The sequence below is a fragment of the Drosophila willistoni genome, unplaced genomic scaffold (assembly GCF_018902025.1).
Source record: "Drosophila willistoni isolate 14030-0811.24 unplaced genomic scaffold, UCI_dwil_1.1 Seg737, whole genome shotgun sequence".
NCBI classification, from domain to species: Eukaryota; Metazoa; Arthropoda; class Insecta; order Diptera; family Drosophilidae; genus Drosophila; species Drosophila willistoni.
In genome coordinates, this window is record NW_025814640.1 from 15,850 (window position 1) to 29,637 (window position 13,788).

Below are 13,788 nucleotides of genomic sequence, written 5' to 3' on the forward strand. Positions count from 1 at the left end.
CTCGATATCGAAGAGGCTATCACAGCAAAAACACTGGGAATCCGATGGAAAGCGACTACGGATGAGTTTTATTTTGTCATCTCACCCCAAGATATCAAGTCAGCTTATACTAAGCGAGAAGTCCTCGGGCAGATCGCCAAGTTATTCGATCCCGATGGCTGGCTGGCTCCCTTTGTAATTCAAGCCAAGGTGTTTATGCAAGAGCTTTGGCTACAAGAGCTAGGGTGGGATGATCAATTGCCCAGTGAACTCCATCACAGGTGGCAGGATTTTACAAAGAGCTACTCCTTCCTTGACCAGATCCGAATTCCACGGTGGGTTCTCCATGATCCAAATTCCGACATTCAATTCCATTGTTGTTGCGATGCGTCCCAGCGGGCTTATGGTGCCACAATTTACGTGCGCGTTAGCAATGACCAAGGCATATCGTGCTGCCTTCTTGCAGCGGAATCTAGAGTAGCCCCGGTTAAAACGGTTTCATTCAGCGGGGCGCTTTAAATTATGCGGAGCCACGCTTTTAGCTGAACTATGAATGAAGTGTGTATTGAAATATACAATTATCGATCGCTGCGTGGTGGTATGTGGTTTAAGAGAAGTTGTTGTTGTTGCGATTGATGTAAAAATTGATAATCGATGATGTTCACGCCACCGGGTGAACAGCAGAGAGTGAGGGGTAGGGTTTTGTTATTAACATCCAGTTTAACTTTAACCGAACCTTTTCGTGTGTGAGTTTGTATTGTAAATAAAAATCATAGTTTTAAACGAAGTTCCCGCGCGTTTTTAATTATTTACCAGCTCACCAACCAGAAGAAATTGGCACCTGCCAATTATTTGTATTTTTATTTGGATCCTTCCGCCCCTCCACGAACATTGGTCCTTCGAGCCGGATATCCTTACGCTCTTCCAGCTTGCATCGGCGGAACTCCTGATAAGTACAACATTTCTTATTAAAAATCGCATTCACATTATATCCCATTACAAACTTATAAAAGTGTGAGGTTTCCCGCTCTTCCATAGCAACCTACACACTTTTGCATACTTGATCATTTTTGTGTTTATGAAATGCATTTTATAAATATCCACATGATTCGAAATTCTGATTTCCCAAAGACCAATTGCATAGCAATACATATGTATGTATATACACATAAAAAAAAAAAAAAAAAAAAACACATACATATATACATACATTTAAAAACAGCTGTTTTCTACCCTGCAAGTAAAAGTGTTTAATAATCGAGAATTTATAAAGTACCAATTACCTTTACTTAAAGTGTAAAGCACACTCCACGGGCTGAACATTAGTCCATCGGCATAAATTATTTATGCCATATAATTTGTACATCCATACATACATACATAGGTACATATGTACATACATACATATGTAATAATTTTTAACGCGGTAAGCACACTCATACGTACATACATACAAGTTAACAGCCAAGTCAACGAACGGCCAAATGCAACGTAACCAAAATAATATTGGCCGAAGCAACGTACAGCCGTTTTAGTTGTGTCGCAAGCGTTGAGTTCTTGTCGGGAATATGCTGAGTCGGCTGTGCTGACCACAAGCATGGTCATGATCTTTTATGTACATCCTATGTATTTTGTGTAGATTCGTATTTCCATTCTATGTACTTAGCTTTAGTCTTTATTTCATTCCATTCTTATAATCAGTTTTTGTCAGACGATTGGCTAATAAAGATATTGATCAATTAACATTTACTCCGGCACACTGCCATTAAATATTTGCCTTATTAATACACCGTTGAGCTACAAGGCCAACCGTTCAGCAAGAGGACGAAGTCAAGTCCTCCACCGTAAATATTTTGATATACAACTCTAACCGCCGCTACACCGGTGACGTCACAACTATATTTGACGATATTAAGACAGGAATACCATGGCCCTAAACAAGAACATGTAAGCGAATGTTTGGTAAAACTTGGAATAAAATTTATAAAATTTTAAAAATATAAAAATAAAAAGTAAAGAATTTGTGAGTGAGTTGGCAGCGCGAAATTGTGCATTGCGGTACAGGTTAATTGTGATATTGTTGACGTGTAAGTTCGTTTAAAAAAAAAACAGAAAAAAAGAAAAAAACAAGAAAAACAAATAAATATTTTACGCTTCGTTGGTTGCTCATGACTTGGGCTTATAGAAATATAAGGGTAGAGTACGACAGTGACGAAGAACAAGAAGTAAGATTTAGGCCAGAAGTAAACAATCAATTAGAAATAGACCCGTCTCTGCTAAAAGCATTAGTGGAAGGTGCAGTGAACAGTGCACTCATAGAACAAGAGAGGAGACTGAAAGACGAGTTCCGAGCGGAACTTAAAACCATTAGAGGTCAAGTTACTGCTTTAAGAATAGAGACTCCACAGGTTGAGACATATCAGAGAGTGACAATCGACCCTAGTGTGAAGTGTGAAATTAAGTTAGACATTGTAAAGTCAGTGCCTAGTGCCTAGCGGCTACAAACGCATATGAAATTTTCAGAAGATACGTAGGCAGTGAGGCGCACTACGAGGCTGTGGCCATTTTTAAAAACAAAATCACAGGGCCGGCTCGAGCAATCCTTACGTCGCACAACACAGTGCTTAATTTCGACGCCATTATTGCTAGACTGGACTGCACGTACGCAGACAAGACGTTCTTGCGCGTACTAAGACAGCAACTCGAACTGGTAAGGCAGGGTGACCTAATTCTTTGTGCAGAAATTAGAGACGACGCACTACATGCCTTCATGGCAGGACTCAAGAAGTCCCTAAAATCCTTGGTCATCCCAGCGAAGCCCAAGGATTTGCCATCCGCACTAGCAGTGGCCCGGGAGGCTGAAAATAGCATTGAAAGGAGTGCATTTGCTGCATAACAGCGACAATACTAGGTTTGGCAGTCGTAACCAGGCTAAACAAGGTAGGAGCCAGGAAAAAAAAACCCACATTTTGTTGGGAATCAAGGCCAAAACAGGGCACAACAGGGTGACCCTAAAACCTCGTCGAAGGACAAAGAGGCACAGTTAAGAAATCAGGTTCAACCTATGGACGTTGATCCTTCGATGTCCAGATTAAGACATCACACCAACTGGGGAAAGCCACAGGCCATTCTACACAAGACGGGGCTCAAAAGATGTATAATACTTCGGAGCGTACATCGGGCAATAGGCGCCAAAAAGTTAACAATGTTACCCAAAAAGCACCTAGCCAAGACGATAAAAAACACAAAGGGATAGCCGAGAATACCCTTACAGAAATAGATGACGAGAGTGCCGGTTCTGAAAGCAACGATTTGTTGAATTTTTTAGGGGATGTTCCCAACTGGGGGGATGTTCCCAACCGTTCGTCGAGCGTCGGTTGGCTGGCAGAACATTAAAGATTCTTGTCGACATTGGGGAGGCAAAAAATTACGTTAAACCCGTAAAGGAACCCCATTTACTGTGAACTCCATTCATGGGTCCAAAAAAATCCAACAAAAATCTTCAATGGTAATTTTTGGGAAAGTTGACACGTTTTTCTTATTGGATACCCTTGACACCTTTGACGCCATAATAGGCTTCGATCTGCTCACGCAGGCGGGGGTAACTATGGACCTAAGGGAAAACACCATAAACTACGGTAATACTTCGGAGGTACTTAAACACCATCCGTGCGATAATGTGAACTTTACACGTGTCGATGATATCGTAGTCCCAAATTCTGTAAGAGCCGAATTTAAGAAAATGATACTAAAAAGAATTAGTGCATTCGCGACCCCTAACGAGGCGCTGCCTTATAATACTTCAGTCGTTGCCAGAATCCGAACTGTAGACAATAAGAAGATATATTCAAAGCTCTATCCGTACCCAGTAGGCGTGGGTATGGCATAATAAGGCCATCAAGATCTGCGTATAACAGCCCGGATTGGGTTGTTGATAAGAAGGGGATAGACACCAGCGGTAATAAGAATAAGCGGCTTTTCATTGGCTTTAGGAAGTTAAATGAGAAAATCATCGCCGACCGTTATCCGAAGTAACCAACTAATTTTAGCTAATCTCGGAAAAGCTAAGTGATGAACAATAAACCACTGTGTTTAATATCTCATAAGAACTTAACTTTATTTTTACTTCAATTTTGTTGAACTGTGTCTGCCACTGCTAGAACACGTCTTGATCGTTCGTTTGCTTGCTTATTACTACATTTTCAATTCTTACGCAACTACGTAGGTCATATAGGTTTATAAAGAGTGACAGAGACAGAGCATACCAGACTGGCGCCAGTATATTCTAGAAACTTAAGAGAAAATACAAAAACAAAAGCATTGTGAGATGTGCAAGATCATTCATGAGTCTTTGCCTTGCTGCGTATAGCAATGTAAGTTAAAAGACAATTGGTTCCTCAATATCCCGCCCCCCCCTGAAACTCCGTTTCTGAACCCGGTAGGGCTGCAATATTTGTGATAGGGCGAGTGACTTGTCCTGATTTGGTGAGAACCTGAACCGCTCTGACGAGGCCATCATCTCCTGTGAACACCTGAGTTACCCGTCCTAAGAGCCATGCCGATGGAGGCGCGTTAGAGTCCTTGATCAGTACAAGATTACCGATCGCAATGTTTGGTAACTTAGTGGTCCATTTCGGGCGCTGTTGTAGCGATGTCAAGTATTCTTGATGCCAACGCTTCCAAAATCCTTGAAGCATTGCTTGAACATGCTGCCAGTAGCTCAATCGATTGGTCGGAATCTGCAAATAGCTGTCTTCAGGAACTGCTGTATATGTTCTGCCAATTAAGAAATGTGCCGGTGACAGGTAGGCAATTTCAGTATCCGATGCTGTGCACAATGGTCGCGAATTAACGACAGATTCTATTTGCGAGAGCAGTGTGTGCATCTGCTCAAAGGTGAGGACGTTCGTTCCTATTACACGTCGCAAATGCAGCTTAACCGAGCGTACTGCCGACTCCCACTTACCACCCCAGTTTGGTGAATATGGAGGAATAAAATTCCATTTGATGCCTTGATCCGCAAGGGCTTTTGAAACGACATCATTGTGCTCGCGTGAAGCGAGAAGCTGTACCATTTCGTCTAGTGCACGTTTTGCGCCAACAAAGTTGCGCCCGTTATCGCTATACATTTGGGAGCTCTTCCCACGACGAGCCATAAAACGTTTTAATGCCGCCAAGAATGTGTCGGTGCTGAGATCAGTGGCCAGCTCCAGATGAAGAGCTAAAGTAACCATACATACAAACAGGCAAATGAAGCCCTTTTCCTTCCTGGGGTTTCGTCCCTTGTGAACCTTCAGCAAGATAGGTCCAGCATAATCGCATCCAGTATGCTCAAATGGAAAGGCTTGTCGCACTCGAACAGCCGGTAAATTTGCCATAAACTGATTTGCTGTGTGATGGCGCTGTCTAAAACAGTTTAAACACTCATGTGTGATACGTCGAATAAGATTTCGTGCGCCAATGATCCAATATTTCTGGCGAATTATTACAAACATTGCTGAAACTCCTGGATGAAGATTGACCTTATGCTCATGTTTCAGCAGCAATTCCACAAGGCGATGTTGTTTCGGCAAAACTACTGGATGCTTGGCATCTGCAGGCAATTGCGACCTTTCCAAACGTCCACCCACACGTACAATTCCATCTTCGTCAACGAAGGGAGATAGTTTGCTCAAAATTGATCGTCGCTCCACAGGTTGCTTCCTCAAAAGCAGCTGTCTATCGTCATTGAATTGATTTTGTGCCTGTCGTAGGCAAAACTTCCTTGCTCTGGTGATTTCATCGAACTTTAGAGGTCCTGAATATTTAGGCTTGTTTGATTTGATTCGATGAACGAAGCGGAATACATATGCGACCACTCGAATCAGTCTGATCCAAGATGATGTCCTTCCGAGTAGTACCTCAAATGGGGAATCCTCAAAATCCTTGGAAATGGTTGTCAAGATTTTGGTTTTGAACTCAAGTTCTGCTGCTGGCTTGAGAATTGAGCAGCAAGTTGGTGGTCTATTCATTGTCTCTGAGTATAGTGTAGAGCTCCGCAAAGTTCCAATCGTGGCAACGACTTCTGCTTTAATGGTGACACTCTTGTTTTAGCTGCAATGAGTGCCACTCTGATGCTTCCATCTAGGTGTTTCACACGGTTATAAATGACAGCAGAGTAAGCCTTTAACGAAGCATCTGAAAATCCATGCAGTTCGATGTCATCGGATTGATTGTCTACAAATCGAGGTATCTTCAGGTTCCTTAACGTGAAAATGTCCTTTCTGAATGTTTGCCATAAGTGTGCTTGCTTCGTTGGCAGTTCCGAGTCCCAATCCAGATTAAGCAGCCATAATTCTTGGAGCAGAATTTTGGGTCAAAGATGCGTGCCGTGTCAGATAGCACTTGTCGCTTCGTACAAGTCATATGTTCCGATAATGAAACCTTATATGTTAGGACGTCTTCTCCAGGACGCCAATGCAGCCCAAGTACCTTTGCTGCCATCTTTGAGAAATCGATTTCATTTCCCTCGTTGCTGGCAATTCGTTTACTATTCGAGACCCATTTGCTTAGCTCCAATTGTGCCCGTGACATAAGGAGTATCAGCTCTTCCTTAATGTCGAGCAGTTCTTGTTCGTTCATGGCTCCTGTCAGTACGTCATCGACGTAGAAATCATCCAAAAGTATCCTAGCCGCCCTTGGAAACTCGTATTCGTGATCAGTTGCCAGTTGTTCCAGCACTCTAACTGCCAGAAACGGTGCACATGCCGCGCCATAGGTGACTGTGGTCAACTTGTAATGATTCAATGGTTCCTCAGGGTCTTCTCTCCAAAGGATTCGTTGAAAGCTCTGATGTTCAGGGGACACTAAAATCTGTCTGAACATTTTGACGATGTCCGCAGAAAATACGAATCTGTGCATTCGAAAACGCAGACAAACGTTGAAGAGGTTGCGTTGTATACATGGGCCAATGTGAAGTGCGTCGTTAAGAGATCGTCCATCCCGATCTTGAAATGATCCATCGAACACCACCCGCAGCTTGGCGCCTATGACTGGATGGTGTGGCAAATAGAATGACTTCTTACATACGTTTGTGTCTTCGTCTGCAGCTACTTCCTTCATGTGACCCAGCTGAATATACTCTCTCATAAACTGAGTATATTTTAACTTCAAGCTGGAGTCCTTCATTAGACGACGCTCGACTGCGAGAAAGCGCGATCTCGCTCCTTGAAATGTATCCGCAAATTGTGGGTTTTGTTCCTTGAAGGGCAAATCGACTATGTATCTTCCATTCGAGTTGCGGTTGTGGGTACGCCGGAAGTGCGTTTCGACCTTTTCATCCTCTTCGTTTACAGTTGTGTGTGATGGAACTTCCTCTAGTTCCCAAAATCTTTGCAGTAGTCCATCTATATTAACCGTAGTCAGCAATGACGTAGATGATGTTTGCAATCTTGAAGTGTATACCGATGTGATTACCCATCCAAATATGGTGTTAACTGCAATAGGGTGCCCTTGACCATCGCATAACTTCTCTCCGGTGAGAACTAACCAAATGCAATCATTGCCCAGCAAAATGTCGATTGAGGCGTTAGTTCTGAAGTCAGGGTCAGCCATTTGGTATCCATTAAATACCGACAGTGATGAAGCATCAATGTTTTCACGTGCCAATGGTGAGGTGATCTTTCCTAAAATGTGAGCTTTAATATCGATGCAATGACTCGACACACGAGACATCATCTGGAGAGAGCAGAAACCTCTTGTTATTCCTGCCTTGACGTCTGAGATGCCCGATGTGGCAACTCGAAATGGCGAACGTGCAAGCCCCAACGTCTGTACGCACCGTTCCGAAATGAATGACAAGTCTGAGGCGCTATCCAATAAAATACGGCACGTCAGCAAGGCTCCTTGAGCATTTCGGACGTGTACCAATGCAGTAGGTAGAGTGCTTCTTCGTTGGCCATTTGGCTTACTGGGTCTGGTAACATTCATCATTGCTATCGCTGATGCCGCTGGTGAATCCTCAGAAGCCTGGCCTGAGTTGCCTTGGTGCTGCTCTGAGCTATTTTGCTGTGTAGAATGGCCTTCAGAATGCAGCATAGAATGATGGCGGCGCTTGCAATACTTGCAAGAAGACTTCGAGCCACAAGCGCTTACTCCATGTCCAGTTCTCAAACAATTAAAACACATATGTTTCTCCTTCGCAAAGGTGTAACGTTGCTTGACAGTCAAGCTCTGGAATTGAGGACAAGCCGACAGTATGTACTCAGTACTATGACATTTCATACAATTACCTGTAATGGCAAGCATGGTGCGTGCTTGCCTTTTTCCTTTTTCATCCCTCGGTTTGCTCGCTGCCTGATCGACCACTTGACTGAGCTCAAGGCGATCGCATCGTGAGTCCAAAAACTTGAGCAACTCTTCAATGGTAGGATTTTCAATATCCTGGCTTTTGTCGATCCATTCACGTCGGGTAGCCTCATCAACCTTGTTGATGAGCAAGTATATGAGCCAACAGTCACGGCCCGTTTGTCCAGAAGCGTCTAAAGCCCGAATAACATCACTGGCTCCGCAAGTCAGAGCGCGTAGCGATGATGAGTTTTGCCCAACAGCTTTTGGCAATGCGGTGAATGTGTCCATCAGTAAATTTACCAAGTAACGGGGCTTTTCATATCGATCACTCAATGATTTCCATGCAACGTCGTAATTTGATGCCACCACGGGCAAATGTTGGATGAGTATCGCTGCTTCTCCTATGACGCATGACTTCAAGTGATGAAACTTTTGGATATTCGTCAAAGTTGTCTTTCCGTGAATGGTACTCTCAAACAGGTCTTTAAAGGCATGCCATTCCTTATAATCTCCACCGAAGGGTTTGATGTTGATTTTCGGTAACTCACAATCTCTTGGTGCCGCTGTTGCAACCGACTGTGAGCCTGACGAAGACGGAGATTGCTGTGGCGAGAGCAATCTCTCAATCAATAGTTGCTGCTGCTCCATTTGCCGTTGCTGGTGTTCCATTTGACTCTGCATCTGGAGTTCCATTTGACGCTGCTGGTGTTCCATTTGACCCTGCATCTGGAGCTGAAGTTGTTGCTGTTGATTCTGCATTTGTTGCAGAATTCCTTGGAAGAGCGAACCCTCGTTACCAGCCGCGCCGATTTCTTCCAACTTGCCAGACGGAGCCAAGGCAGCTCGTAAAGCCTTAAGGCGGGCATTTGCTATTTCATATTTCTCCTCGTATATCCCGAAGTCTTCGGTAGGGTCCACATAACCCTCTAGTTTGTCGTATTTGGCCAATTCGTCGCCAGACTTCACGAACTCGTTCCACGCATTGGACAAAGTTTCCAATTTGGTGTCAATTGCGAAGACGTCGGCATCCTGTGCAGGATTCTCTGCATATCCATATATGCGGGTAATGGTTGTCTTCAATCTCCCCCTGGCCTTTATGAATATTTTCATTTCCTCCATGATGAGATGTCAAGAAATTTCCACTGCTTGTGTGGACCAAAAATTTCAAGACGCGCGTTTTTCCCAGAGATGTGTTCCCTCACGATCTCGTCGATTATATCGATAACAGATACCGATAGGCGAGTGGCGCCACCGTTTGTCCGCGCTTTTTCCAATAAGCACGCGATTGTCTATTCGATAGTAGGCCAGAACTATCGACTACTAACTTTGAGGTTAACAATTAATTGCAACCACGTTGCAACAAATTATTAAGCAATGAGTAACAAACAAACAATGCCCAACGATCCGGCTCGAAGGACCAAATTATGATGAACAATAAACCACTGTGTTTAATATCTCATAAGAACTTAACTTTATTTTTACTTCAATTTTGTTGAACTGTGTCTGCCACTGCTAGAACACGTCTTGATCGTTCGTTTGCTTGCTTATTACTACATTTTCAATTCTTACGCAACTACGCAGGTCATATAGGTTTATAAAGAGTGACAGAGACAGAGCATACCAGACTGGCGCCAGTATATTCTAGAAACTTAAGAGAAAATACAAAAACAAAAGCATTGTGAGATGTGCAAGATCATTCATGAGTCTTTGCCTTGCTGCGTATAGCAATGTAAGTTAAAAGACAATTGGTTCCTCAACACTAAGTTTTTCACAACATTGGATCTTAAATCCGGGTACCACCAGATTTACCTGGCTGAGGACGATCGCGAAAAGACGTCCTTCTCAGTAAATGGCGGAAAGTACGAGTTCTGTCGACTGCCTTTTGGTTTAAAAAATGCGGGAAGCATTTTTCAAAGAGCAATCGACAATGTCTTGCGAGAGCAAATTGGCAAGATATGTTACGTCTATGTTGATGACGTAATCATCTTCTCTGAAAATGCCGCGGATCACGTCCGCCATATTGACATAGTACTTCAGCAACTTTGTGATGCTATGAGGATCTCTAAAGAAAAGACAAGGTTTTTAAAAGAAAGTGTCGAGTACTTAGGCTTTATTGTTACTATCGAGGGAGCAAAGACAGACCCAGAAAAGGTCAAAGCGATTCAAGCGTACCCTAAGCCAAAAAATTTGTATTCTCTGAGATCTTTTCTAGGCCTAGCCAGCTACTATAGGGTGTTTATCAAAGATTTTGCATCCATAGCAAGACCTTTGACCAATATACTAAAAGTCGAAAATGGCACTGTAAGCAAACACATGTCTAGAAAAGTAGCAGTCGAGCTCGACGAATCTCAGCGCAACGCTTTTAACTATTTGAGAAACATACTAGCATCGGAAGACGTTATGCTTATGTACCCAGACTTCAAAAACCTTTTGACTTGACTACGGACGCGTCTGCGAGTGGCATTGAAGCAGTGTTGTCTCAAGGTGGGAGACCAATCACCATGATCTCCCGAATACTAAAAATGTGCGAAACTCATTATGCTACCAACGAAAGAGATTTGTTAGCGATTGTGTGGGCTAAAACACGAATGCGAAAATAAAGAGGTGGAAGGCGTTTATCGAACAATATAACGCCCAGTTGCACTATAAGCCAGGAAAATTTTGTCGCAGATGCCTTATCTAGGAAAGAGCTTAACGCTCTCCAAGACGGAGCGCAATCAGACATAGCCACTGTTCACAGCGAGATATCCCTTACATACACTATAGAAACTGCCGATAACCCATTGAATTGCTACAGAAATCAAATAGCTAAGATTGCCAGGTGGAAACCGTTGAAAGAGACGGTATGGAAGCTGTTGAAATAGACAGTATGGAAACCATTGAAACAGACGGTACTTAAGCTGTTGAAATAGACAGTATGAATGAAGTGTGTATTGAGATATACAATTATCGATCGCTGCGTGGAGGTATGTGGTCCAAGAGAAGTTGTTGTTGTTGCGATTGATGTAAAAATTGATAATTGATGTTCACGCCACCGGGTGAACAGCAGAGAGTGAGGGGTAGGGTTTTTTCCCAAAACCGAAATCGGTCATACTGAGAGTGACGAAGGGTTCTCCGGTAAATCGCCATATTCAATCCAGTACGAGATTTTCCCCCGAATACCCGCACTTTTTTTCCAATTGCTATTAACATTCAGTTTAACTTTAACCGAACCTTTTCGTGTGTGAGATTGTACAGTAAATAAAAATCATAGTTTTAAACGAAGTTCCCGCGCGTTTTTAATTATTTACCAGCTCACCGACCAGAAGAAATTGGCACCTGCCAATTATTTGTATTTTTATTTGGATCCTTCCGCCCCTCCACGAACATTGGTCCTTCGAGCCGGATATCCTTACGCTCTTCCAGCTTGCATCGGCGGAACTCCTGATAAGTACAACATTTCTTATTAAAAATCTCATTCACATTATATCCCATTACAAACTTAAAAAAGTGTGAGGTTTCCCGCTCTTCCATAGCGACCTACACACTTTTGTATACTTCATCATTTTTGTGTTTATGAAATACATTTTATAAATATCCACATGATTCGAAATTCTGATTTCCCAAAGACCAATTGGTATATACACATATGTACATATGTATATACACATAAATATATACATGCATTTAAAAACAGCTGTTTTCTAAGTAAACTTGTAAAAGTGTTTAATAATCGAGAATTTGGTAAAGTACCACTTACCTTTACTTAAAGTGTAAAGCGCACTGCACGGGCACTGCATTAGCTCATCGGCATAAATTATTTATGCCTTATAATTTGTACAACCATACATACATACATAGTGTAACGTACAAAGCCTCTATGCTGTTGATGGGCAACTAAATATCCATAAATACGAAACCACAAAGGCTTACCAACCATTGCAATCGGCAACTACACGTTATTGTGTGAGGCCTATCTTGACCCTACCATGATTTTACTTTCAGCGCTAGTGGAAAATCCCAAAGCAAACGTCCTCATTCACATTAGATTGCCAAAAAAGAAAAATCGGAAAATTACCTCATTATAATCATTATTTATTATTCGCTTAAATTAAATTTTCCACAATCATTCATTTCTTAAAATCTAATAATTCATTCAGTAGTATCTCTGAGAACAAAGTTAACTCATAAAAAAAAAACCAAAACCATTCTATAATATATAAGAAAATTTACAATTTCATAAATGATCAACATATTCACAATGATCAACATATTTCACTTTTTCAGTTCATTCTTATTTCTTTTCTTTACGCATGATTTTATTTGAAACAAAATTAGAAGTATATAAAATATATAGTGGGACAAACGGAGTGGAGGTAAGCAACGACAATTGTTTTCGCTCTTGTCTTTGCATTGAATACACTTGCTTAATCTCTCCGTCTTCGCTTTATATACAATTTGGTAACAAAAAAATTTAGTAGAAAAACTCACCCTTGTAGCGCCCGACGAAGGCCTTCTAGGAATTGCTGTAGAGGCTATAGATTTAATTTTTTTTTTTTTATTATTTAGTTATGTTCACATTTTTTTTTGTTTTTGATTTTGTTACCAAGTCTTGTAAAGCAATTGCTCATGCTTGCTTTTTTTTACATTTTTTGTTTCTTTTCTTCTATGTTTTCACTTTCTTCATTTTTTTTGTTATAGATTTTTATTTACCTTTCAATTTTTCATTAGATTTCATTCTTTTCCTTTTATTCTGCTTAAATTTTGTTCATTTATTTATGTCTTCATTTTTTTTTCTCATTTTCAGTGTTTGTTACCTCGCGACTTGACAAAAAAAAATTGTTTTTGGACAATGTGGTTCAAAATTTTGCTTTGCATTTTCTTCTTTGTAAATTTGTTTGCCTTTTTATACCCTTGCAAAAAGGGTATATTAATTTTAGTCAGAAGTGTGCAACGCATAGAAGGAAGCATCTCCGACCACATAAAATATATATATATTCTTGATCAGCACGACGAGGCGAGCTTAAATAGCCATGTCCGTCCGTCCGTCCGTCCGTCCGTCCGTCCGTCCGTCCGTCCGTCTGGATCGACACGACCTCCTCCTAGACCGTAAGAGCTCAAGAGCTGAAATTTTGCATGTAGGTTTGTATATACTGCACAGTTTGTATATCTCGGATTCAGCCGGATCGGATCACTATATCATATAGTTCCCATACAAACGTCAAAGTCACGAACAGTGACTTTTCTTAATAACTCCGTTATTTTCTGAGCTATTGAAATTAAATATTTATGAATTTATTACACTAACAAACGACTGTACCAAATTTGATCAATATCGGGTGACTAAATCATATAACTCCCATAGGAACGATCGGTCGAAAACAGTGACTTTGGTCAATAACTTCGTTACTTTTAAAGGAATTGTCATAAAAATTTATATTTCTCAGATTAGCATAACAATTAATGACTGTTCCAAATTCGATTAAGATCGGGTGACTATAT